This window comes from Saccopteryx bilineata, chromosome 11 (genome assembly GCF_036850765.1).
Source record: "Saccopteryx bilineata isolate mSacBil1 chromosome 11, mSacBil1_pri_phased_curated, whole genome shotgun sequence".
NCBI classification, from domain to species: Eukaryota; Metazoa; Chordata; class Mammalia; order Chiroptera; family Emballonuridae; genus Saccopteryx; species Saccopteryx bilineata.
In genome coordinates this window covers 74,422,829-74,447,498 of record NC_089500.1, presented here as the reverse complement: position 1 = coordinate 74,447,498, position 24,670 = coordinate 74,422,829, and the positions used below count along the sequence as shown (strand labels likewise).

Here is a 24,670-nt window from a genome sequence, read left to right as displayed (position 1 = left end):
AGAGAATTGTTGTTTACGGAGCTGTCTGGTGGTAGACCTAGGCCAGAATCACATCCAATGCTTTCTTTTACCTCAGACACAACCCAGGAAACATGAATTGCATATAGACACCATTCAAAATACAAAAAAAAAAAATGTTTGCTGTGTGTGTTTAGCAATGTACTTGAATAATATACCCAGGGAAAGTTATGGTTAAACCTCATTTCTTATCTTTGCTTATTGTGTACTAAATTTTCTGAGTCCATGGCCTCAAATAGTCCAGTTTCTACATTCCCAAAGATCCCTTCAAAGAAGGCGATCTTTGAAGTCGCCTTCCTTGCTAGAGTCCTTCCACCTCTAAGTTTCTATCCTCTAATGCCTGAGGGGAAACGTAGTGACAGAGGAGAAGGAGTCCATCCGGGCAGTGCCCTCGCCCCCTCTCTTGCTGCCACAGTGTTTGGACAGGACAGACGCAGGGCCGCCCCTTCACCCGCCTCCGACCACCCTCCAACCTCTTTCCAGTCACCACCTTCAGAACCGTCTCAGCACCCTCCGCCAACACATGTTTTTACCTCCGTTCCTTATTGCCCAACAACCATCAGCTCCCACATTCACCAGAATTATTCGCCGGGTGGAAGCTGCCGCCAACCGCCTGGTCCGCCTGCATCTGCGGGCCTCCCATACCTACCTCTCTCTGGGCTTCTGTGTCATCTGCGACAATGTGGCTCTGGAGGGCACGGGCCACTTCTTCTGCGAGTCAGCCGAGGAGAAGCGCGAGGACGCCAAGTGTCTCTTAAAGATACAAAACCAGCATGGTGGCCGCATTTTCTTCCAGGACATGCAGAAGCCTTCCCAGGATGAGTGGGGTGACACTCAGGATGCCATGAAGCCACCATGGCCTTGGAGAAGAACCGGAACCAGACCCTTTTGGATCGGCACGCCTGGGGTTCTGCCCACACAGACCCTCGCTCTGCGGCTTCCTGGAGAACCACTCCGGGTGAGCAGGTGGAACTCATCAGGAAGATGGGCGACACCTGACACCCCCGCAGGCTGGCGGCCCCCAGGCTGGGCTGGGCGGGCATCTCTTTGAAAGGCTCCCCCTCAAGCAGGATGGGGAGCCTCTGGAGCCCAGGGGGCTTTAAGGGGACCCCTGCATCCCCCTGGAGTCTGGCTTCTGTCTGAGCCTCTCCCTGCAACCCCCAGGCATCCTTGTAACCCCCCTGGAGCCCCCTCCCATGCATCAGACCAAATGGAAACAATAAATCTGCTTGCAGGAAAAAAAGAAAAAGAAATCCGGGCTAGGGGGCAAATTAATTACCACCACAACCATTAACTATTCAGATATGCCGTTATAAAACTAATGTACAAAGATACGTACCATCTTCCCCTTAGAAAGGCTCAGAGGCAACCCTTTGTTTCTGTGCTCTGGGAATGTTTCCTTTCCCAGCTACTGTTTCTGTCTGAAAGACGGTGTTCCCTCCTGAGGTCCGAGACTGACATTTCTGTGGACTTAATCTCTATGTTCTAGGACACTTCAAAGGTTAAGTAAATTCTATTTCTAATACCATGATCACTAAATTGTAAATGCTAGCAGCTTTAGGTTTTGACAACTTTCGGGCCTTAATTTTGAAAGAAGACTCTACCCCACTTTGAAATATCAGCTGCTGCACATTAGCAGTGGGCTATAAAAATCTACAGGATGGGAGTTGTCAAAACAGGTTTTATGAGCATTTGGCTGGTTTTAGAAATAGAATTGGCCTAAATATAGCTTGCTATGTGAAATGTATATATGTATATATATATATGTGTTATTGTTTGAAATTAAAGATACAATAAATTTTATAACAATTGCCTTGTTTTCAAAGACGAGTAAATGTAGGGCAATTTACTTGGAAATAATACTGTATAATTCACCTAAAAATATCAAAGCATATCATCTAGTCAGTTTGGTCTTCAGGAGGTCAAGGGATTGCCTCTGCTTAGATAACTAGTGCTTATTTTATGCTTCCTCTTCTGTTGACTGATTTGGAGATGACAAAACAAAATTAAAATCAGAAAAGAATAGAAGCATTTGTTAAAACTGAGCATCAGAGACAGAGATGCAAGCTTGGGTCAACATTTGCATAGCAGTGAATGTTCTTCTGCAGTTAACATTTGGGTTTTTCTATTTATAGAAAGATATCCCAAATCAAAGCACAGAGGAAAATGGCTCACAAATCCAAAAAGATTTGGAATGCACAACTGCCAGCAATCTCAGGGGGTTTTCACCCAATATATTTGCCAACAAATCAATAACATCAGTAAACCCTTCTGCATTTGGGCAATGAAATGCTCACTCACAGGTACCCCTGCTTAAATTAATATAATCCCAGAAGTGCTCCATCTGTTTCCAAGCTAATACCCCCGAGGCTTAAAATTCACACATGATAAGCTGGAGGATATCTCTTAATAATGGTTTAAATAAAAGGAAATTATGTGAAGATTCTGAATTAAATGCTCTCACACTGAGCGGGCTCTGCTTAAACTGCTCTCGTATCCAGAGGCCTGTTTCCTGCGGTCCCAATTTCCTCACACTGCACACTTAAAGAAAGCAGAAAACACTTTGAAAAAATAAAAATGAAGCGGTTGCCAGGGGGAGGGAGTGGAGGAGGAGGGGGTACAGAGGAACAAATACACAGTGACAGAAAATGATTTGACTTTGGGTGACAGACACACAGGGCAATCAATCGTTCACCTGAAACCTATTATAATGCCGAGTCCAGGCAGGTCCACATTGGATTGGGGCAGACGGTAGAGAAACTGCGGAGCCGAAAAGCGTTGGGCCATTCCTTTTAACAAAGTCTCACAATGGTGAACGGGCACACAGGCAGGGGACAACCAGTTCTAAGGCAAAGAAACAACAAATATGGCCCCTCATAGTGATGGGCAAGCAATCCGCCATCCGCAATCCCCCTGAGCACAAGCCCCTGTAGCCTCATATAGGCTGTGCACCCATGCCTCTGCCACGTGCTCACGCACCAATCAAGCAAAGTGCTTGCAGCCGGTAAACCAGCGAGCAAGCCTAACACAGCTGCCCCACACCCAGAGGCGATTTAACAGCGGGCGCACCGGGCACGTGCCCTGGGCCCCGACTTCTAAAGGGCCCCGCAAAACCCCAGCTTGACACTTTTTTCTAATGACACCAAGTTTGGTTTCATATGTGCAATTTTAACATTAATAGTACATAATATTTTTATTTATTTAAAAATATGGTTAACATGTATTTTTATTTTCCCTGTCTCTATCTTTTTTTTAAGGGGCCTGATGTTTTCTTCTGTGCCGGGGGCCTCAACTGACCTTAATTTGCCTTTGCCCACACCTATGCACCCTTGTTGATCAATGTCATGCCATTAAATTTAATGTCTAAAGAAAAAACAGTGGAGGTATACAACCCCCCGCACCACCACTTGCACCGTATTTGTGTTAAAATATAAATACCACGAGTGTGTGTGTGTGTGTGTGTGTGTGTATGTACAGATTCCTTGTTTTACTGAACCTGTGACTGCCCCCGGCAACTCTCATAAACATTGTCCTGGGCATGACGGTTCACTGGAATGGCTCTCATCACTCACACCTGCAGACTCAGATCAAAAATCATCATCTCTCTGAAGCCTGCCAGGACCCCCCTGAGGAAAATCGACAGCTTCTAACTACTGTCTCATTGCTTCCATCACACTATTGTGTCTCCACTCCTGCTAGCTCCCGAGTGCTGCACCAGGAGCTGACACGTATTTTACTGAACGTGAATGTCACCTCAAGTAGGGACACGAGCGTGTGAACCACAGCTGTCGCATAGTGTCACGGTAGTATTGGCCCCTCCGTGCTCTTAGGGATGGCAGGTCGTGTCGCCGGCGTGGAGCCTGCTCCGATTCCAGACAGCAGAGCTAGACCTTGTCCTCCAAGACCTGTGTCCCTCCGTGGGCGCTCTCCGAGGACCGCCTGCAGGACTGACACCACTCTATGCTGTCCACTCGAGCTAACTGGACAACAGTTAGGTTGCACCTGTCCCATAATAAAGAGATCTAAGACACACGATAAAACAGAAATCCAGGGAAAATATTTATTTAGATTCAAGCTCCAGTAAAGCAACTGAATAAATACATTTTAAAACCACCGAAGGAAGCTTGATTATGCCACTAGAGGGCGCTAAGCGCGATGATCCTTTCTGTTGGTCATCACTCTGTAGCTCCAGAATTCACACGGAAGCAATCAGAGGGGATATTACAAGATACTTAGAAATTGCTTTACGTGCTTCATAAAGGAAATGATCAAGAGGATAAGACAAAAGTGACAAAAACGTGATAATCCTTTATGGGTGATGGATATGTGAGGTCAATATAATAATATTTTTAATTTTTACTATGTTTGAAAGTTGTAATAATTAAAATTATTTTAAAACACTTAGCGTGTGAACAGCCCCTTCTACCGCTTTTACCTTAATGTAAGTGAACAGCCGCTCTCACCAGAATTATGGAAACAGCTGGTGACATCGGTGGCATCGTCTGCCGGTTATCTACTGCTGGTCACTTAAGTCTGTTGGCAGGCGAAGGAATCCTCTGTAACAGAAGTAGAAATGAGTCCAACTTTTGTTCACACCTCTGCCCTGACTCCTTGTGTCCTTCAGAATAAAAGTCAAAGGAAGTCCTTGAAATATCCTAAAAGGCCTTCCATGACCTTTCCCATCTTAAGTCTCTGACATCACCTTCACTGATACCTTCCCCCACACACGGCTCCAGTCACACTGGTGTCCCGTCTCGGGCCAGGGCTGCCCCACCATTGGACCTCTGCTCTGGCCACTTCCTCCTCCTGGCTTCCACACAGGTCAGTGCCTTGCCGCCTGCAGGTGTCTTAATGAGGTGTAGGGTGACCTCACCTGTCCTGTCACAATTACCATTACAACCTGCTCCATCTCAAACATTCTCACCTCCTCAACCTGCTCTATGTTTCTCCATACAATTCATCTCCTTTGAAGATGTTTGTTTTTCCTAATGTATTTTGTTGATTTTTAACGACCCGTCTCCCTCGGTAAGCGCCATCAGGGCAGGGAATTTCATCTGTTTGCCAGTTTGTTGAGTGTTGTATTCCTAGTGGCTGACATAGTACTCAGAGCATTAGAGAAAAGCAACAAATATTTCTTGAGTGAATGAATGAGTGATTCTTTTAAACTCGTGGTGAAATGACATCTGAAATATCAGACTGTGTGTAGGTAAGCCACACCTCAGTAAAAATATCAATATATGTCAATTTAGACAAAATATGGATATTGGAGTAGGTACATTCCTAAGTCTTGCTTGCTTTGTTTATCCACTGAATCAGTTTGATGCTCTCCACCTAAAAGAACACATACGTTCTAAGAAATTCTGTGGTTTGGGTGTAGTTTTGAGTGAGACAGTGAAAAGTAGAACTTTGACATTTGTCAAAGTTGAATCATGCATTTTTATTAAAAAATTAAAACTGAGTAATTACTAAAAAAAAAAAAATCTCCTCTATAACTCACCCTTCTTTCCAAACAAAAACTCTGGATGGATGAAAGTTTCTTTAAAAGCTGTGTTCAGTGCTCTGATCTCCACGGGACAGCGCACCCCTTGCTCGTTAAGAGGAATCCACCAGCGGTCAGCATGAAATGAAAGAAAAGGGAAGAGCTCTCTTGGAAATTGGAAACAAATCTGATAGAGTGGGAAAGGAGAAACCTGTGCTGGGGCTCACATTTGCATAACAGATCGAAACCACCTGTTACAGCACAGAAAGAGGGGACGAGTGGATGGAGGAAGTGAAAGGTTGGCGATTCTTTGATAAGTGGTTGTGATGGTGATGAGAATAGAGAAGTGATACTACTTAATGGTGTTTATTTGTTTTAATTAATTGACTAATTGAATGAATGTTTTTAAAAAATGAAATAAAAGGTTCAGGGAAATATATACTTATTTTCCATCTGGGGCGTTGCTCAGTTGTGGCTGGAGCCATTCTAGCACCTGAGGTGGAGGCCATGGAGCCATCCCCAGTGCCCGGGCCAACTTTGCTCCAGTGGAGCCTTGGTTGCGGGAGGGGAAGACAGAGACAGAGAGAAAGGAGAGGGGAAGGGTGGAGAAGCAGGGTGCTTCTCCTGTGTGCCCTGGCTGGGAATCGAACCTAGGACTTCTACATGCCGGGCTGACACTCTATGGCTGAGCCAACTAGCCAGGGCCTATATACATTTTATACCTTGATTTCAGCAAGCCACTTGACACTCTTTGATACAATATCTTCATGAACAAAATGGAGACACTTAGGCCAAATTCTAGCACAGTGGGGTACGTTTTAATTAGTTGAAGAGATGCACCTAATGATTGTTGATTGATGGCTTAATGAAAGCTTTATTATATGAATGAGACTCATTGGGCTTTGGTCTATTAATTCAGGGGGGTAATAATGCCTAACATTGTGTGGTATTTTACAGTTCACAAAGAGCTTTCAGGTAAAATATTGCATTTCATCCCCTTCACAGCCTTGTGCTGAAAGCTGGGACAATATGATTATCTTTAACAAGATATGGAAACTGAGATTCGAAGGGATAAGTGATTTGCCAAGAATATGGAAAGGTTGCTTATGCTCATTACTATTTCAGGTGACACAAAGCTAGGAGGGAAAAGTCACATTCTGGATAAAATAATACAGATTCAAGAGCACTCCAAAGTAGAAGCATAGGATAAATCCGACGAGATAAAATTTAAATTAATAGCCTGACCTGTGGTGGTGCAGTGGATAAAGCATCCATCTGGAACGCTGAGGTCGCCAGTCTGAAACCCTGGGCTTGCCCGGTCAAGGCACATATGAGAGTTGATGCTTCCTGCTCCCCCCCCCCCCCCCGTCTCTGTCTTCCTCTCTCCCCCCTCTCTAAAATTAATGAAATCTTTAAAAAAATTAATTTAATATCTATACTTATATGCAATAAACAGGATGCTGTTTTTTGGAGCATTTATGTCAATTTGTACTTGTACATTTTGCTGTGATTATTTGATTAATGTCTGACTCCTTTCAGAGACTATATCATCATTGTGATCAATGTCTTTGATCAGCCATGTATCTCCAGCATCAGGGACAGTGCTGGCATCAAACAATCAAACCTATTCAGCACAAAGGTTACAAAAAAAGGTCAAATATAAATGTTAGAATTCAAAATGCTTACACTGAGAGTTTTATACCAAAAAAATAAACCAGGATGTTAGTTAACAGTCAGGACAAAGGAAACAAGAAAAAGTCTATTTGTAATCTTAGCCTAAGCTACTGTGTGTGGTTTTAATGTTCACTCATATAAGCAGGGTAATGGCCAACCAGATGGTGTGCAGCAAAGGATATTTTAAATTACTGAAAAAAAGTTTGGACACTTAACGTGAACACGTATTTAGTGGAAATAATTTTTAAACATTTATTTACAGGGAAGCAATGTGTAAGAAACATATTTATAATGGATCATCCCAAGGTTGAACTAGAGACAATGAATGGCTAGTCGAAGCAAGTTATTCCCCATAAATATTAAAATAGAAGAAGATGTACAAACAGAACAACCCAGCCATAGGAAAGTGTTGTGAAATGGAATTTGAGTCACTGAAAGTGACCATATAAACTTACCAAAGGTCATAGAGAAAATTCATTTTCTTAGATGTAAATTTATTATATTCCATTTTATTATAATATATCCCTGATTAAATTGGTCATACTGTTCTAAAAAACACAATTAGTACCAAGCACTGGAGAAAAAACACACACTTATGTATATAAGGTTATTTTTTTCCCCACTTTGAGCTCTTTCTGATTTTTAGCACATTATACTTAAATTCTTACTTTTATAATCAATAAAATATACACTGCTCACAAAAATTAGGGGGTCAGGGGATGTGCAGATACTCCAGGACTTTCAGCCTTTTGTACAGTGCATTTTCACCAATGAAATAAGTTGGATTTGCATCTCATTTGCATAATTGAACAACTTTCTTTGACTTGTTTACTTTTCTGATGTTCTTGTTTAATAAAAAAAATCAAATGCTTTTCTTATCGCTTCATATTCATTTTGAAATATCGCCTAATTTTTGTGAGCAGTATAGTTTAGTTTTGTTATTATTGTCAACTTTTAAAATGTTCAGGTTTAAACAGAAAAGGAATTAGATAGCTATTTATTAAGGTAAAACTTTTAAAAATTATTCAAAATGTGTATACATAAAAGTATTTTGTCAGACTAAAAGTGGATAAAATAGGTTTCAGATAAAAACAAACAAAACATTCATAACCTTCCACAGAATACTCTTCTCTATGTTTAGAAATTTATGAAAAGAATTTGGGGGCTTTAGGAGCATTATGTCTCAGATTTTCGCATTGGGATGTATGAAGTGGGACACTCGCTCATTATTCATGATATTAGCTTTTGCTTTGCTGTTTAGAATCACGCTTTGCAAGCTCATCCATTGAAAGAGTCTCCCTAAAGTTTATCTAAGAGGCTAAATGTTTCCTGCTATGCTGAGTGCACTGATTTGTTACCATTAGTATCTTCCTGTTGGTAATCACCTACACACAACCAACTGTAGAAGAGCAAGCAGCACTATGCTTATGTATAAATAAAATAGGCTATGTATGTACTTTTCCATTTTTTTCCTGCAAAAAACAAGTGGTTTACTCCTGTTGCTCAATGCGTTTTGAACATGTGCGGTTCCATCGATGCAAAGCAAGGTTAAAAAGAAAATTAAACAAGACTCATCTGGCAGCACGACAAGCTCGTGTCATACACCTGGCACACAGTGATTCCATGGGAAAGTGATTCTACGGGGAAGAAGTGCTTAATAAGCAGCAAAACTGAGGAAAGACGAGCAGACGACAGTGCATTGAAAATTAGATAAAAACCTGCAATGTGATATTGCCGGCAGAAATGGAGAAGTAATGAGATGAGACAGACCAAAGGGAGAACCAGATAGAATAAGAGAGAAAAAAGTTCCTAAGTGTGAGGTCTATTACAATGCCAAACAGCACCCCAAGAAGTGGTGAAAACCTTGTCTCCTGAATAATTTCAGAGTAGAGTAGGAAGTCATATCAAGACTATGGGGCGGTGGAAACCTAAACGACCAAGAAGGACGGCGATGAAACAATGAAGCAAACACACATTCAAAGAGGTAATTTTGAACATGATAGTTTTGTTAACAAGAATAATTATAATACTTTAAACCCATGAAAGATTTTTATCAGTTCTCTTTTCCCTTATGTATCTATTTCCCTTATATATTCCCATATGCATTTATTTTTTAGTTGAATTTACTGGGGTGACACTCGTTAACAAAATTGTACAGGTTCCAGGTACACAGTTCTGGAACCCACCTTGTGTCCACTGTATTGTGTGTTCACGCCCCAGGTCACGTCTCTGTCCATCACCAGTCACCCTCTATATCCTCCTCCGTCTCTTTCTGAACCCCACCCAGGCAATCGCTATACTATTGTCCATGTCTATGAGTTTTCTCTTTTTTTTCTATCTTTTTTTCCACTCAATCCCTTTACTCCCTTCACTCAGAAGTTTTTTATAAATTCTTAAGAACTTGAACCATGACCAGGCGGTTCGCAGTGAATAGAGTGTCAGACTGGAACGTAGAGGACCCAGGTTTGAAACCCCGAGGTTGTCGGCTTGATTGCGGGCTCACTAGCTCAAGTGTGGAGTCTCTGGCTTGAGTGTGGGATCATAGACGTGACCCCATGGTCACTGGCTTGAGCCAAAAGTCTGTTGGCTTGAAGCCCAAGGTTGCTGGCTTGAGCAAGGGGTCGCTTGGTCTGCTGTAGCCCCTCCACCCCCGGTCAAGGTGTATATGAGAAAGCAATCAATGACCAACTAAGGTGCCGCAACAAAGAACTGATGCTTCTCATCTCTCTCCCTTCCTGTCTGTCCGTCCCTATCTGTCCTTCTCTCTGACTCTCTGTCTGTCTCTGTCAGAAAACAAAACAAAACAAAAAAATCTTGAACCAGACAATAATGACGGGAGCTTTCATCTCTGTAGATGTGTTGGAAAAGTACAACCAGCAGTTGACCCTCTGATGAGACGGCCACCCTGCTGGTTGTAACTTGGCAACCGCCTGAGCAGAGGACGCTGTTGGTCTGTGCCCTGACTCCTGGCCCATGGAAAGTGTGAGAAAATAAATGTGTGTGGTTTTTCCCGCTAAATTTCTGGTACTGTTATACACCCATAGACAACAAATACAAGCATTATTGTTTAAAATAAGCAAATGCTACTAAAAAGAATTCAGCAAGAATGTTTAACTAGTATAGTATTGCATTGAAATGAATTAATTCCAGCACGGGCCCTCTGCTTGGTCTCACAGTTGCTCACTAATTGGAAACTTTCTGACCTAAGACCTTTCCCAAAACAGATACTTGATTTCCATCTCTGCATTAACTGGGGCAACAGCAACGGCGAAGCGGGAAACGTTGGCTTCAGAGGCAACACGTCGTACACGGGATCTAACAGAGAACAAGAAAAAAATCTCTAACTGAGCCTAATATGACTTTTTTTTTTTTTTTTTTTTTGTATTTTTCTGAAGCTGGAAACGGGGAGAGTCAGACAGACTCCCACATGCGCCCGACCAGGATCCACCCGGCACACCCACCAGGGGGCGACGCTCTGCCCACCAGGGGGCGATGCTCTGCCCCTCCGGGGCGTCGCTCTGTCGCGACCAGAGCCACTCTAGCGCCTGGGGCAGAGGCCAAGGAGCCATCCCCAGCGCCAGGGCCATCTTTGCTCCAGCGGAGCCTCGCTGCGGGAGGGGAAGAGAGAGACAGAGAAGAAGGAGAGGGGGAGGGGTGGAGAAGCAGATGGGTACTTCTCCTGTGTGCCCTGGCCGGGAATCGAACCGGGACTTCTGCATGCCAGGCCGACGCTCTACCACTGATCCAACCGGCCAGGGCCTTTTTTTTTTTTTTTTTGAGAATTTGTTAAATAAAGCTGGGGACAGGGAAGCAAGGGCTTGGGATAGAAGCCACAAGCCACAGGAGAGAGACGCGGGTGGCTACTCTGGCTCACTGGGAGTCAGAGAAAAGGGGGCCCCGGAGACAGGGTCAGGAGTTAGCCTGGGATGAGCTGCTGCTGCCCACCGCTCCCTTGCTTGCAGGTTGGTGGGGTCCCTTAGAGTTCAGGAGGCGCGCGCCTGTGGGGACGCGATGCCGGCAGGGGAAAGTGAGGGAGTGCTCCAGGGAGGAGCAACACAGCACGCAGAATAGGATTTCGGTCTATCTAGGTTGATCTAGAAATCATAGTTCCTTAGGGAAAAAGGAGGTCAAAGCATTTTTCAGTCCCAGATAGATTTAATATTGACTATAGAAATATGTAAGAGATTCATACTCATAGCATTAATATTTTTTAATAAGAGCTGCACACTTGCTGTTGGTCCCTTTAATGTTGAAAACAACAGGCCTAGTCCATGTCATTTTGTTTTAAAATTTCTGTAATTTCAATTAAAGATGTCTAATTATGCAACCATCTTAGTTTTTATGCTTCTTTTGTTGTTCTTGAAATCTACTTTTTAGTAATAGGTAAGAGAATTCTAGTTTCCCTTTATAAAGGTAATTTTACTAGCTTTATAAAAAGTAGTGAGCTGCTCAGAAATTGGAGTCAGAAAAGTAAAAAAATATATATATATAAGAAAATAAATTTAAACTTTTTTTTATCCTGGTTTAAAATGTCTAAATGTTTGTAATGAAGCTTATAAGTGAAAGTAGAAATTATTAAAAGACCTTTAATATAATTTGAGAATTTGATGGACATATAAATAGAATAAGGTAAGTAAACGGAGCTTAAAAGATTAAAAATGAACTAAGTTTTTACAACTATAAATTCAATTAGTGTTCTTAAAGATCAAAGTAAACTTCTGAATATCGACTTCTGTAAACAGAACCCCCCCCCCCCCAGGGTATAAAGCAAAAACAAAACAAAACAACTTCTCACTTAACATCCTATAATATGAGAAATAAAACAAGTAGCCATTTGGGGATTTGGGTGGCACTTTTCAAGCTTTCTTTTTTCTTTTTGTACTTTTTAAGTCTTAAAGGCTTTGGGCATGCGCTCAGGGTCCTCATATTTCCTCCGTCCAGGCCAGTATTAGGAATCAGAACTTGACAAGAAATATTATTGGTATACGTAAAGAAGGTCCACGAAGATCTTTATAAACTTCCCACATGACTAAAATGTCAACAGAGTTTGGATCTGAATATAAAGTTTACCCCGAAGCCCTTCAGAATCACCGGTGTTACCTGGTTAGGATTAGCTTCTGATCTCGGTTTAAATCAGTTCCCCACGGCCACAATCTTTGCTAGCATGTGCGTGCTGCATGTTAAACAAACAAAAGAAATAATTGGAAGTAACAGTGAGGGGGGAAAAAAATCAGTTAGTTTACTTGAAAGATTAGTCAGCTTAAATTTTTGTTAGCTTTCAATGAGAATTCAAAATTTCTTTGACAGTTTATAGCGTTTGTAGTGAACATATGGTCCCTGGGGGCCTAGGAGTGCATTTTCTGGTGAGTCTGGGCTGTGTTCTTTAATAGTGAAGTTCTAAGTTGGTTTACTTACTTTTTTTCTTTATATCTTTATGTATTTTTCTTATTTCTTACAATAAACATATCCGGAGGAAAAAGTCATTTAAACAGATTATGAATTTTAAAGTATTATTTTTCTCTCCCCCCCTCCACCTCCCCCAGAGCTTAACTATCTAAAATGAAACAACGGTTTCTGTGGTGTAACATCACAGGGGTCCCCATACTTTTTACGCAGGGGGCCAGTTTACTGTCCCTCAGACCGTTGGAGGGCCGGACTATAAAAAAAACTATGAACAAATCCCTATGCACACTGCACATATCTTATTTTAAAGTAAAAAAACAAAATGGGAACAAATATAACATTTAAAATAAAGAACAAGTAAATTTTTTTTAATTTATTCATTTTAGAGAGGAGAGGGAGAGACAGAGAGAGAGAGGGAGAGAGAGGAGAGACAGAGAGAGAGAAGGGGGGGAGAAGCTGGAAGCATCAACTCCCATATGTGCCTTGACCAGGCAAGCCCAGGGTTTCAAACCGGCGACCTCAGCATTTCCAGGTCAACGCTTTATCCACTGCGTCACCACAGGTCAGGCAGAACAAGTAAATTTAAATCAACAAACTGACCAGTATTTCAATGGGAACTATGCTCCTCTCACTGACCACTAATGAAAGAGGTGCCCCTTCCGGAAGGAAGTGCGGTGGGGGCCGGATAAATGGCCTCAGGGGGCCGCATGTGGCCCGCCAGCCGTAGTTTGGGGACCCCTGCTGTAGGATGTTAACACCTGAAGGACTGAGAAGTATACCAGTGCTGAAGGCAGGAAGGAAGGCAGGCAGGGTCTTGGCCGCCCGCACAGCCCCTCCTGTGATGCACCCGCACTGTGGACTCATTAGACACAAGAGGACACGCCTCCCTGCGGTTTCACTCACCCTCCATCGGTCTCTGTTCCTTCCCTCAGAACGAAGTACACATGTTCTTTTGCTGTTAAACTTTTTACTTTCACAGGAGTTGCTATTAATTACAAAACTTAAAAAAGAGGGAAACAAAAGAAAAATCCTTACCCAGCACTGAGTCAGAAAACGTTACAACAGGCGGTCCTAGCCACATGCCGGCGGAGCTCGTGCGAGGCGACTTCGGCCGGGGACTCTGATCGCCCTCCCGCCCTCTGCGCGGCGGTTCTTGCGACAGCCCTGTCCTGTAGCGCACATCAATCACCAGGCTCCCTTTGAACTTCTCGCGGATATTTAAGATTCCAAAGCTCGAGTCCCACGTACATTTACAGAAGGAGCCGGGACCGAAGGCACGCAGCAGCCCTCACTCGGCCCCAGCATGCCAGGCAGTAATGACCTGCGAGGAGAGGAGGCTGTGTGCCCTCACGCTGTGAAATATCCTCGGGGACTTTCGTTATGAATTAAAAGGATAAGAAAAAGATTCAGCAGGGCTCCGGGCAAAGAACTCCTGCACACAATTTCCAAAGTGCATTACAATCCTTTAACGATTTTTTTAGGGGCTGTCACGACCTTGGTGCGTTCATGTGTCCTTTGGAAAAAAATTACAAAAAAATGAAAAGGATGGCCTTGCAACAGTCTCCTGGCCACAAGAATGATCACCTATTTGTTTTAGTTCCCCCCACACACACCAAAGTTTGTATTTTTCTTTTCACCTTAGTAAGATGCTGTTTGCCTTTTAAGCATTCATTGATTGAGTTTTATTCCTGCCCATTCATAATGTGATAGACATTGAAAGGTTGATACAGATGCATGAGTTGTTGTGCACAATGTGTGAGAATTAATTCGAAGGCTAAAAGTAACCACATTTCATCTGGTCTTGGTAGTCAGATGATCTTCAACCCCCTCAAGTAGCAGCGGTACTCACATTTTTCTAGACAAAGATCACCCAGAAGAACCTCTACCAGGAGGGTTCACATAACGCTTATAAACTAAACACGCGCGCGTGCGTGGACATTTGGAGGAGTCACCGTGTCCCGGAGGCCCTGCGTCCCAGGTTGGACTGAGCGGGCCAAGCCGACTCTGAGACAGGTAGGCGTGCAGGGTGTTTGTGCGGAGGCCCTGCCGGTGCAAAGGGGGTTGGTGATGCAAGACTGGGCCCAGGGCGGAGTCGAGTCCTGAAGCAGAGCCCACAAAGCTCAGGAGCTGGAAGGAAGTTGTCGGGAGGTGGCCCGGGCTGCGTGGATCAGTCACAGAGTGTCACTGCCCAGGAAGTGGTGGAGGTAGGCCACCCACCACGCAGCTGAGGCACTCTCTGAAGGGACAGGGGGCTCACACTTCGCCCCGGCTCTACTCGTGAAACCGAATGACTGACAGGCACGGAGCAAACACAGGGATACAGGGAAATAAAATAGATGGCACCACTGCCCTCCTCATTATAAAGAAAATGAGCTGAAATGAAAACAAGACGGGGAGATAATAGTGACATGCTTTTCACTTGGAGAAGTTGAAGCAATGAAAGTGGTCTCTTCATTGTTCGAGATGTTCACCTTTTATCCGCTCGGGTTGTCGCTGACATATTTTTATGCCTACACCTAATTATGCGAGGGGGAGAGCCCTGTTTTCGGTGTGCCGTATTGAATTCTCCACGGCGCCTTTGTTCTGTGACGCCCTGAAGGGATGAATGATAGCCTGACAGCCTTTCAATAAATAAGGACAATTTATCAGTAAAGAGGTTTATTTTCAAGAGATGAACAAGCCAGATACAGCTGTAACATTAATTTCCAAATCCCCAGGACAAAAGAGCATTGACAGAAATCAGAAAACGGGGAGGACAAACTAGTCTGGGTGGGAGCCAGAGGGTGTAAGAACTGAGCAAAGACACATCTTATTTTAGACACACAGCTTTGGAAGTGGGACAGCGTGGCCCAGAAGGCATGTGTTGAGCAGGTGGCTGGAAATGCAGGTCTGGAGGTTGAGGGGAGAGGTCAGGCTCGCCGGGGCTGAGGTGTCTGCTGGCGCGAGCTTAGCCTCTCCTGGGTTAGGAGAGGGGACTGTCGTGCTTTAGAAAAAAGAGGGTCCCCGCCCCAGTGAGGAGGCCCTGTGGTCTGCGGGGACAAGCTACGACCAGAGCTACGCTTTCATCAGCAGCTGTGTGACCTTGGACACCCCTCTCTGAACCTCAGCTTTTCCTATTAGGAAAAATGGAGTGATCAGAGCCTCTTCCCGCTCTCCGAAAGGGTGAGGCGGCTCAAACATGGTAATAAATGTGGAAATGTTTCAGAAATGGAAAGGCGCCATTCAAAGCCACAGGATCGTTATAATAAAGAGTGCGTACAGAGAGTTGTTTGAAGTATTTAGGTTTGAAAGAGAGGCAAAGGAGTCACTTATTCTAGAACCACCTGCTGCACGTGGCTCTGAGCTGGTGCCAGAGAGAGGCAGGTGGGGGAGACGTAGTTTCTTCCCTCCTGTGGCTCACAGTCTTATTAAGAAAAGTAGCACTCGGGCAGGCGCCGAGTACAAGCAGATAGAAATCGAATCAAAGGATGCTATCGGTGAACGAAAAAATAAGCAAGTAACTAAGTAGGTTCACAGAGAAGCAGCGAATCCAAACTCGAAAGCATTCGTGGAAGAATATGTCCCGAAGCATAAGCTGTTCTTCAGATCAAGAAGGAGCGATGGCGTGTAAGAAACCCCAAGCCCAGGTCACGGCAAGAGAAACTGTTGAACGTCCAATGTTTGAGGGGAATTGGCAAGTAAGGTGGAGAGGAGAGGGAGGTGGTGGTCAGACGACCGACGTCATGCTGAGCTGCCTGAGTCATTATGACATCATGCTGAGCTGCCTGAGTCATTATGACAAGATAATGGATACAAGAGGAGGAGGAAACGGATCGGGTTCGCCTATCAGGTGGAGCCATCCGGTAGGGGTGTGGAAGTGGAATTCGAAGGAAAGAAAATTGGATCACGGAGAAGCATCTGAAAGTTACAGCAATAAAGCGGTAATAGATGAGGGCTGGAATTCACTCAAAGGTGAATCTGGGTTTACAATGTTGGTGACTGATTGAAGAACAGAAAGTGAAAGAGAAAGAGGAAAGGAAAATGCCTCTTTTGTAGCTGAACGGAGAGTTGTACCTAAACTGCTGTGATGGAAAATGGGGAGGGAAAACAAAATTAAGGAAAGAGAGAATTTCTGTTTGGGTGTTTGGAGTTAAGCCGTGTCTGTGTGATGTTCAGGCAGACTGGTATAGCAGGGATTCGAATATACGTGTGTCTGAAGCCCAGTGGACCAAACCTCTTCATAGGAAGTTCTGGGCTAGCGATCCATTTGAGAAGCATCAGCAGCTAAAAAGGTGAGATAGAGGATTGATAGATAAATAGATGCTTGGTAGAGATTTAAGTGAATGTTTTTATTGTGTCCATAGTCCCAGAATAATGGCTGGTTCTTGGTACCCAATGATGACTTGTTGGAAAAAATGTAAAGTTGTAAAAATAGATGTCCATACTCAGAGGAAGACACGAAGAATGAGCGTGTCGGAAGAGGGCTGAGGTAGAAGGACATTGATATTTAAGGTGTCAGCAAGGACCCTAGGAAGATAAAGAATAGGAGTGTGTAGAAGTACGGAGAGATCTGAGTAAAGGGTGACTTAAGATATTATAGATAGCAAGAAGGAATAAAATGAAGGGAAAACATCGGCCGTTCTAACCCACCATGGCTCCCATTCAGGTGCCACTGACAGGCACTGGGGCAGGGCGGGGACTGGTGAGGGTTGACGGACTCTCCTCTGCAGTCGGATTCATGGGCACCGGATCTGCATTACATAGACTACGACCGTCCCTGGGCACCTTGCCCATCATGTGGACAAAGCCTTCAAGAAGACAAAGAATGTCCCATACTTGTTCCCTTCTAATACTTTCCACAGAGCTGCTTGTTACCTTTTTCAAAACTTACGCTAATGCTGCCCCTTCCCTGCGCGACGGTCGTCAGTGGCTCCCACGGTGCCCCTCCTGCCCTGATGCCCAGCACAGTTTGGCCCCTGCCAGCTTCTCCGTCCTCTTCCTGCTCATCTTGCCCTTTGCTTCACATACTACACACCCTGACTTAGGTTTTCTTTCTCATTGTTCCCTCCTTCTATCTGGAATGTTCTTCACTCCCTCAGTGGCTCCTTCTCATCCTAATGTCACCTCCTAAAATAAGTCTCTAAAAACATCGTAATCCAAACTAGGTTTCCTCTGTTGAATCTCTCAGCACCCGACACCCCTCCCGCTGGATTTATTACAGTTTTAGTTCTGTGTTGGGTTGGTTATTATTTTTTTCTCTTTTTATATATCCCCTTTTGCTTTTCTTCTTCTTCCTTGACTGTGACTGACTAGACATGCGCCTCACAGAACGGTAGTCTCCAGGGGGAAGGGACCACGCTCTGCGTTCACCCTGTCAAAGCCAGTGCTGAGCTCCGTGGGAGGAGAAGGAATTAAGTAGTAATGCTTGCCTGCTGAACTGAATTGGTGAGTAATTTGTCTATCCCGATAGACATAGCCTCATGCTGCACAGAAACTATTTTAAAATATGCCACTAAAAATATGCCATTGAACTGTCTGATACTCTATTTTGGCTATAGACATTTAAAAAAATAAAAGCAGCATTAACTATAGTAGAAATTAAGAAACAAAACCAAAAGCAAGGCCATGTTTTTGTAAGGCATAGAATCTTCCTCCTTCCTCTGAGCCTCTCGCTTTGTGACTTTGTAGGCTCCCAATAGAATGGGCAAGCCCAGAGTCTCACCTGCTTGGAAGACATGCATTTATGAGATAGCGCAACTTCATAAACTTGACAGGTCTTCATTATTCTAATCTGGCTCTCTCCTCTCACTACAGGAGCTTCCTCCCACTGGAGTTTATATCTCTTAATAACCCCACGAACTCAGCAACTCTTTCATGGATATCTGTCATGGGCTGCGAATATTGTAGTGTTGAGAACAGACGACACATTCATTAGAGGTAGTATTCGTGTTCCAGGAGTTTATCATCTGTTTCAGGAAGATTACAAAACCAAGGTGAAAGGTGTTAAGCACTAGCTTGTATGATGGCGATGAATGAAATCAAGCGAGTTTCAACAGCCAAGGAGGCTGCATCTTGGAAAAGTTGGCTTGAATCCGGTAAATGGGAGAACACAGAAGATGAGTGACGCTGTGACAAAAGAATATTTAGAAGGCTCAGAAGGGAGATTGCGGCTGGACACACACGTGCAAGGGGGTGGGGGGCTGCTGACGGTATCAGAGCCGAAAAGTGCCCACCAGCTCTACGGCGAAATTAAAACAGTGTCCTTGCCTCAGTTGGGAGAACACCTTGTGGGTGGGTAAATGACGAAGCCATAGATCAGCGGATTACTCAATAAGCTTCCGGTCTATAGAAAATATCTCATCTGCTCCATACAGAAGATGCGAGCATTTGCATGGAAATAAATTGATTGGAGAAAGGGCAGAAAAGGCAGTGGAGGGCAGAGAGCAGGCAGAGCTGGCGGGAGACTGCAGGGACACTGTCCCTTCGGATTTGCTTACTACTCTACTCCACGTATAGTGTACAGGGCTTTGGTGAACGAGACTCACGGTGCGAGTTACGTATCGTGTGGTCCCCTCACATCATACCCGTTTCGATAAGGAGCAGAGGATATGATTTTAAAGGGGAGTAAGACCATTTTGGAGGTAGAATTCATTCACCACATGAAGCCTTAATAGAAAAGTTAGCTCCGTTGCCATCCGGAAATAAGTGGCCGTCCAGGAGTGGCCCCTTATCCGTGGTTTTGCTTTCCAAGGTTGCAGTTACTCTGCTATCTACCATCATCCTAAAATAGGAAAGGGGAAACTCCGGAGACAAACAATTCCTAAGTGTTACATTGTACACCTTCCTGCCTTCCTGAGGAGAGTGATGGCATCTGGGGCCATCCGGCTCCATCCTGCAGGGGGCGTGACTCATCCCTCCGTCCAGCCTATCCACGCCCTGTACGCTGCCCCCTCCTGACTCACACAGCTGCTCGCGAGGTTACCGGGAAGACATGGGTATATATTTCAGGGCTTGTGTTCAAGTAACTCTTATTTTACTTAACAATGGCTCCAAAGCCAAAGAGTAATGATGCTGGGAATCTGGATGTTACAGAGGGAGAAGCTGCAAAGTGTATGTATGTACAGGAAAAGCAAACAAACGTGGTATATATGTGACACGTAGACACGGACAACCGAGTGGTGAGCACCAGAGGGGGAGGGGGGTGGTGGGGAGGTGAGCAAAGGGGGTATAAAGGGGGCGTAAAGAGACTTGACTCGGGGTGGTGAGCGCACCATGCGCTATGCAGGTGACGTTTTATTGTACACCTGAGCCCTTGTTAACCAATGTCACCTCAATAAATTCAATAAAAAAGTGTGGCACAGTTTGATTATTAGTAATAATCATAATACCAACACAAGACAAATACACCTATTGCCTTAGATAATAAAATATAAAATAGACACAAATAATGCAATAAATGAATAAATGAATGCCAGATAACGCCCATTGGTTGGATCACTTAGTTGAGTTTTATCCAAGGAAGGGTCTTTCCCCTCACTTCTTCACCAACACGTCTTATTAACCCCCCATACATTATATTCTAAGAGAATACCTATCTGTGAATTGTATCATTTCTCAGTTTGTTTTAGAGCAGAGTATAATCTTATAGAATTTAATCTTATAGGCATTATTTTATTGGTGTTGTGAGCAAGATGGCCGCTGGCTACCTGATATATATTCTCTCTGCAGAAAGAGATCTCACCTCTTGGAACCTCTTAGCATTGAAGGGGCGATATGCTCGCCCCTGAAGGAATGGCTGGGGCCAGAGGGATGGGGCCTATGCCCACCTTGGTCACAGGACTCCTCCTGGAGTTGAGAATCAGTACCATGCTGGAGAGATGTTTCAGAAGTGAGGAGGTGAGTCTGCAAAGAAATTCGACAATGGAGGATAAGAAAATCATGGCAGGCAGGAAGAAACTTGTTAGTCTTACAGTACACAATATTGATTAGATATTCAATATTGTGCACCTGAATGGGATAAAAAATGGCTACCTTAATGAAATAAGCCATCAATTTAAAAGACAAAAATATGTCTGGTGTGAGACCTATATAAAGATGTGGTAGAAATGATTATTGAGACAATTCTGACTATGGTCACATCATTTTATCAGAAAATAGTATTATGAGATTTGTAAAAATATTGCCAGATTTCTTGCCCTCAAGTTTTGTTTAAAGGCATAGAAATCTCCTTTATAGATGATGTATAAAATCGCATTTTGAATTACAAGAAAGAGGACTAATTTTCTTTAAAAAGAATTCCAAACCAAAATAACCGGATGATCAAACACTATTGAACAGCAGTGGCCCTCGGATGCAAATAAATAGGGCAGAATTAAACTTGGGAAATTGGAAACAGGTAGGAAATGAAAAGAAAAACTTATTTTTTTAGAGCAAGGGAGCAAGTCCAGTTCAAAACTAATGCATCCTTTGTCAGAAATCACATTTTATATTTGGGCAGTTGGAAGAATTGTTATGCATAAATAACGAGACCGAAAGTTAAAGTGTTTATGCACATAATGAATCAGTTTATCTGTGTTTGTGAGAAGACAGGCACTTCGGGTTATTTTTTTCTTTCATACCTTCAGGATGAGTCACTTGAAACAGGGCATGCATTCGAAGCCCATCCGACAACGAAGTTAATTGAAATGTTGCAAGCCCTCTGTTTTCAATGGGAAATCTCTCCAGAGGAGTGTGTCCTTCTTAAAAGAGAGATCACAAAACCAGCCAGACAAATGAAGGTGGCGGTTGGAGAGACATTGGAGAGAAGGAAATGCTGGGCTGTGAAGGCTTCGTCCGCTGGCCCAGGGGAGGAGCTGCCAGCACCCCCGGGGAGGCCACGCGGAGTCAGACTCCTGAGTGTGCAGCATCCGCCACGTGGGCTCTGAGGACAGAGCACGTGAAGCCAGACAGCCAAGGTGAAATCCTGCAAGATCGCTTACTTTATCGCCATGGCAACCCAACCCTGATGAAAAGGAGGAAAACAATATCTCAAAAAAAAAAAAAAAAAAGTCCGTGCTAGGAATACCTCCCGGGTTGCGGAAGGCTGCTCTCAGGAAAGGAATATTTAGCATTTGGTGACTCCTCCTAACGCCAGGCGTGCTGCTTTGGGGGAAATGCTGAGATAAAAAGCATTCCATTTACTAAATTATTTGCTTTGTCCTGCTGCTACATTCCGCTTTATATGCGAAAGCTGTAGTTTCCGATTAAAGTCTTTGGTGTCATTGCAGAGGTCAGAGCCCGAGCCGGGCCACTGCCCTTGATGCTGCTTGAGATCCTTGTGCCACAACATTTCACGAAGTGTGTGTTCAATAAGGAGACATTGCATTCTGGTCAAAATTAAAGCTCTATTTTATTTGCCTGGCTTGGATTCTCAAACTTCTCCCATCATTATTATTATTTTTTTCTAATTGACTTGCTTCAACTTACTATTTCTTGGTCATGTAGTTCTGCATGGAGAAGAATCTTTTTTTTTTTTTCTACTTTAAAATTGCTTAATACTGACAGCTTTCCAATTGCCCCATACTTCACGCTATTTTGAGTTGTTCCTATGATTGTATTCATGCAAATAAGACTTCCTGGTTTGCAGGAAAAGTCTGGGAAAATTTGTTTTAGTTTTAAGAAGTCAGCTTCATTGTGATAATTTCCTTTGAAAGGGTACAATCAGTTAAATTTTGATTAGGAGGAAAGTGAGATTTTGAAATTAGGTGACTTGGGAAGGATAGAAACTCAAATTTCTCTCTCCTGAAAGTTTTATTTCATTTTCAAGTACCGTATTTCCCCGTGTATAAGATGCTCCCATGTGTAAGACGTACCTTAATTTTGGGGCCCACATTTTGAAAAAAAAAAAAAGGTACTACAAAGATTATTGAACTCAAGTTTTATCCATCATAAAATTCATACAACTCCTCATCACTGTCTAAACTCCCATCTATTAGCTTGTCCTCATCTGTGTCTGAGGACGAATCACTGTTTTCAACAATGAGAGCAAAAACAAGCGCTAAGAAGCGGGAAATGCAGAAAAATCTACAACTACTCTATAAAATACATCCAGTTTTTAGACCCCAAATTTTTTGGAAAAGGGAATGTCTTATGCATGGGGAAATATGGTAGTTAAAAATATGGTTCTAAAAAAAGATAAACACATGTCAAAGGTCTTACTCAATTCAGTAATTTATGGGATAAGAATTAAGCTAAAAATGTAGGACAAAATCATATTGAGCAATTGTCAGTAGACATTTTGAAGGAAAAATGTTAAAATATTGTATGGTTACATAGTTTATATCCTATATGGCAATAAAAACATACTACATGGGGTTATTATTCCTATTAGACATCAATCCACAGTTAGCATGTAACTTCTGTGTGTTTGGTTACATGTTAACTGAAGAGTAAGAAAAAAAAAGTCAAGCACAAGTACATTCTCTGAAATAACTGAATCAATGCACAGTATGATATTAGCGGTTGGCCGTGCTCTCTTTGGATTTTTTAATTTTATGTAACATTTTTTTTATTATTAATTCTGCTGTTTATTATACAGTGATGGGAATTTTCTTCCAGAGTCTAAGTTCTTAAGATCACACAGTTTGGGAAACTGGTGTGGATTAAGTGAGTAATGGAGGCTGACACCATGGAGACTTCTTCTTATCTGTGGAGCGCCAGCCCCAAGTTTTAGCCAATTCCCCACAGTCTGCTCTTAGCAGCAAGCGTGGACTACGTTTCAAGCACAGTTTAGTGTCTGGAAACGTGGCTTATGTCTGAGAAAAACAGAGAGTAGATTCAATGTTTAGCTTTTTAAACTGTGTGATTTTTTTTCCACATTAACTGTTATTTTAAAACTGAGGTATATAACAGTATGTATTTTTATTTGATGTAATTGTCAACTACTTCTTGCATTTTGCGAGTTTCAATGGTAGCTCCTGGGTGTTGAGTGCAAAGGCTGTAAAAATGTATTTAAAAAAGAAAAAAAAAAGTCAGTTACTTGAGCGGCAGTTTTCAAGTTAAAATGCCTGTCCTTCTCATGCCATAGATTTAGGTCAGGTCATACCTGGACTACAGAAATAATGAAGTCATGTATCATGGAAATAGAGACATGTCATTTAAGATAAAATGAGAATATTGGGTTGATATGTAGTCCATTTAGTTTATTAAGTTGGATGAAGTCAGTTAATACTCCTTAGCCAGCATTACACTTGAAGCTAATGCACCATTATACTAAAGGACCATATCTCCGGAGATTCTCTTTGAGGTGAAATAATTTTACAAATCTGCGGTTAATTAGCGTCACGCCTGAATCCATCCACAGCGCAGAAGTAGCCGAGCGCCTGTGAACTGTGCTCGGCCCTCCCTGCGCGGGCGCCTCGCTGGGAGCGCGCCCGGCACACACGCGCGTGGCTGGCAGAGGTTGCGGGGAGCCCTCCTTGGCATTCTGCTCTTGCTTTCTGGGTTAATGGAGGGCTTACATGTTTAGAGCTGCAAGTGAGTATCTTTCTACAAGCATTACACCAATTTCAAAAGAGGGTAAAAGAACAAGGAATGTAATCTCACTCCACATATTTCAAGAGCACTCAATTATTTGGGCACTCTGAGATCATTATTTTATCATTTTGAAGAGCAAGCGATTAATTGAAGGATAAAGTGAGTCGGTCTGAGGCAGGAAAATGACACGTTTTTATTTTAAACTGCTTCTCCGTGGCGACTCCTGTGGCTATCCCAGGTTTTCCCAGTGGCTTTTTCCTTTGGTTTGTGTTAAGACTGCTACTCCCGCCCTCATTTAAAAAATCTTATTGATAGGTGCTTTCTCTAGTTTTCTCATTTAAAGAAATACATTGCTATTTGATCTATTTTAGTGGCTGCTTTGATCACTAGTTGAGAATTCCTTCAATATCTTCTCTCTTCCATCAGAACTATTCCTTATTTTTTTCCCCCAGTGGGATATCCTACGCACTGCTCGGTGTGTCACTGCTCCTTCTTGGTTGTTTTATAACTGGATTGAGATAATAAAACTAACTGTTGCCAAACGTTTCCATAAGCTTGTCAAGAATGGTGAGGATTTTTTAAAAGCAGTTAAGGGATCTGTGG

The 24,670-nt window shown here is 43.1% G+C and overlaps 1 pseudogene; it reads left to right on the top strand.

Moving 5' to 3' along the window:
- Positions 1–243: 243 nt before the first annotated feature.
- Positions 244–1,121, top strand: LOC136315082 (ferritin light chain pseudogene; annotated as a pseudogene).
- Positions 1,122–24,670: the final 23,549 nt, after the last annotated feature.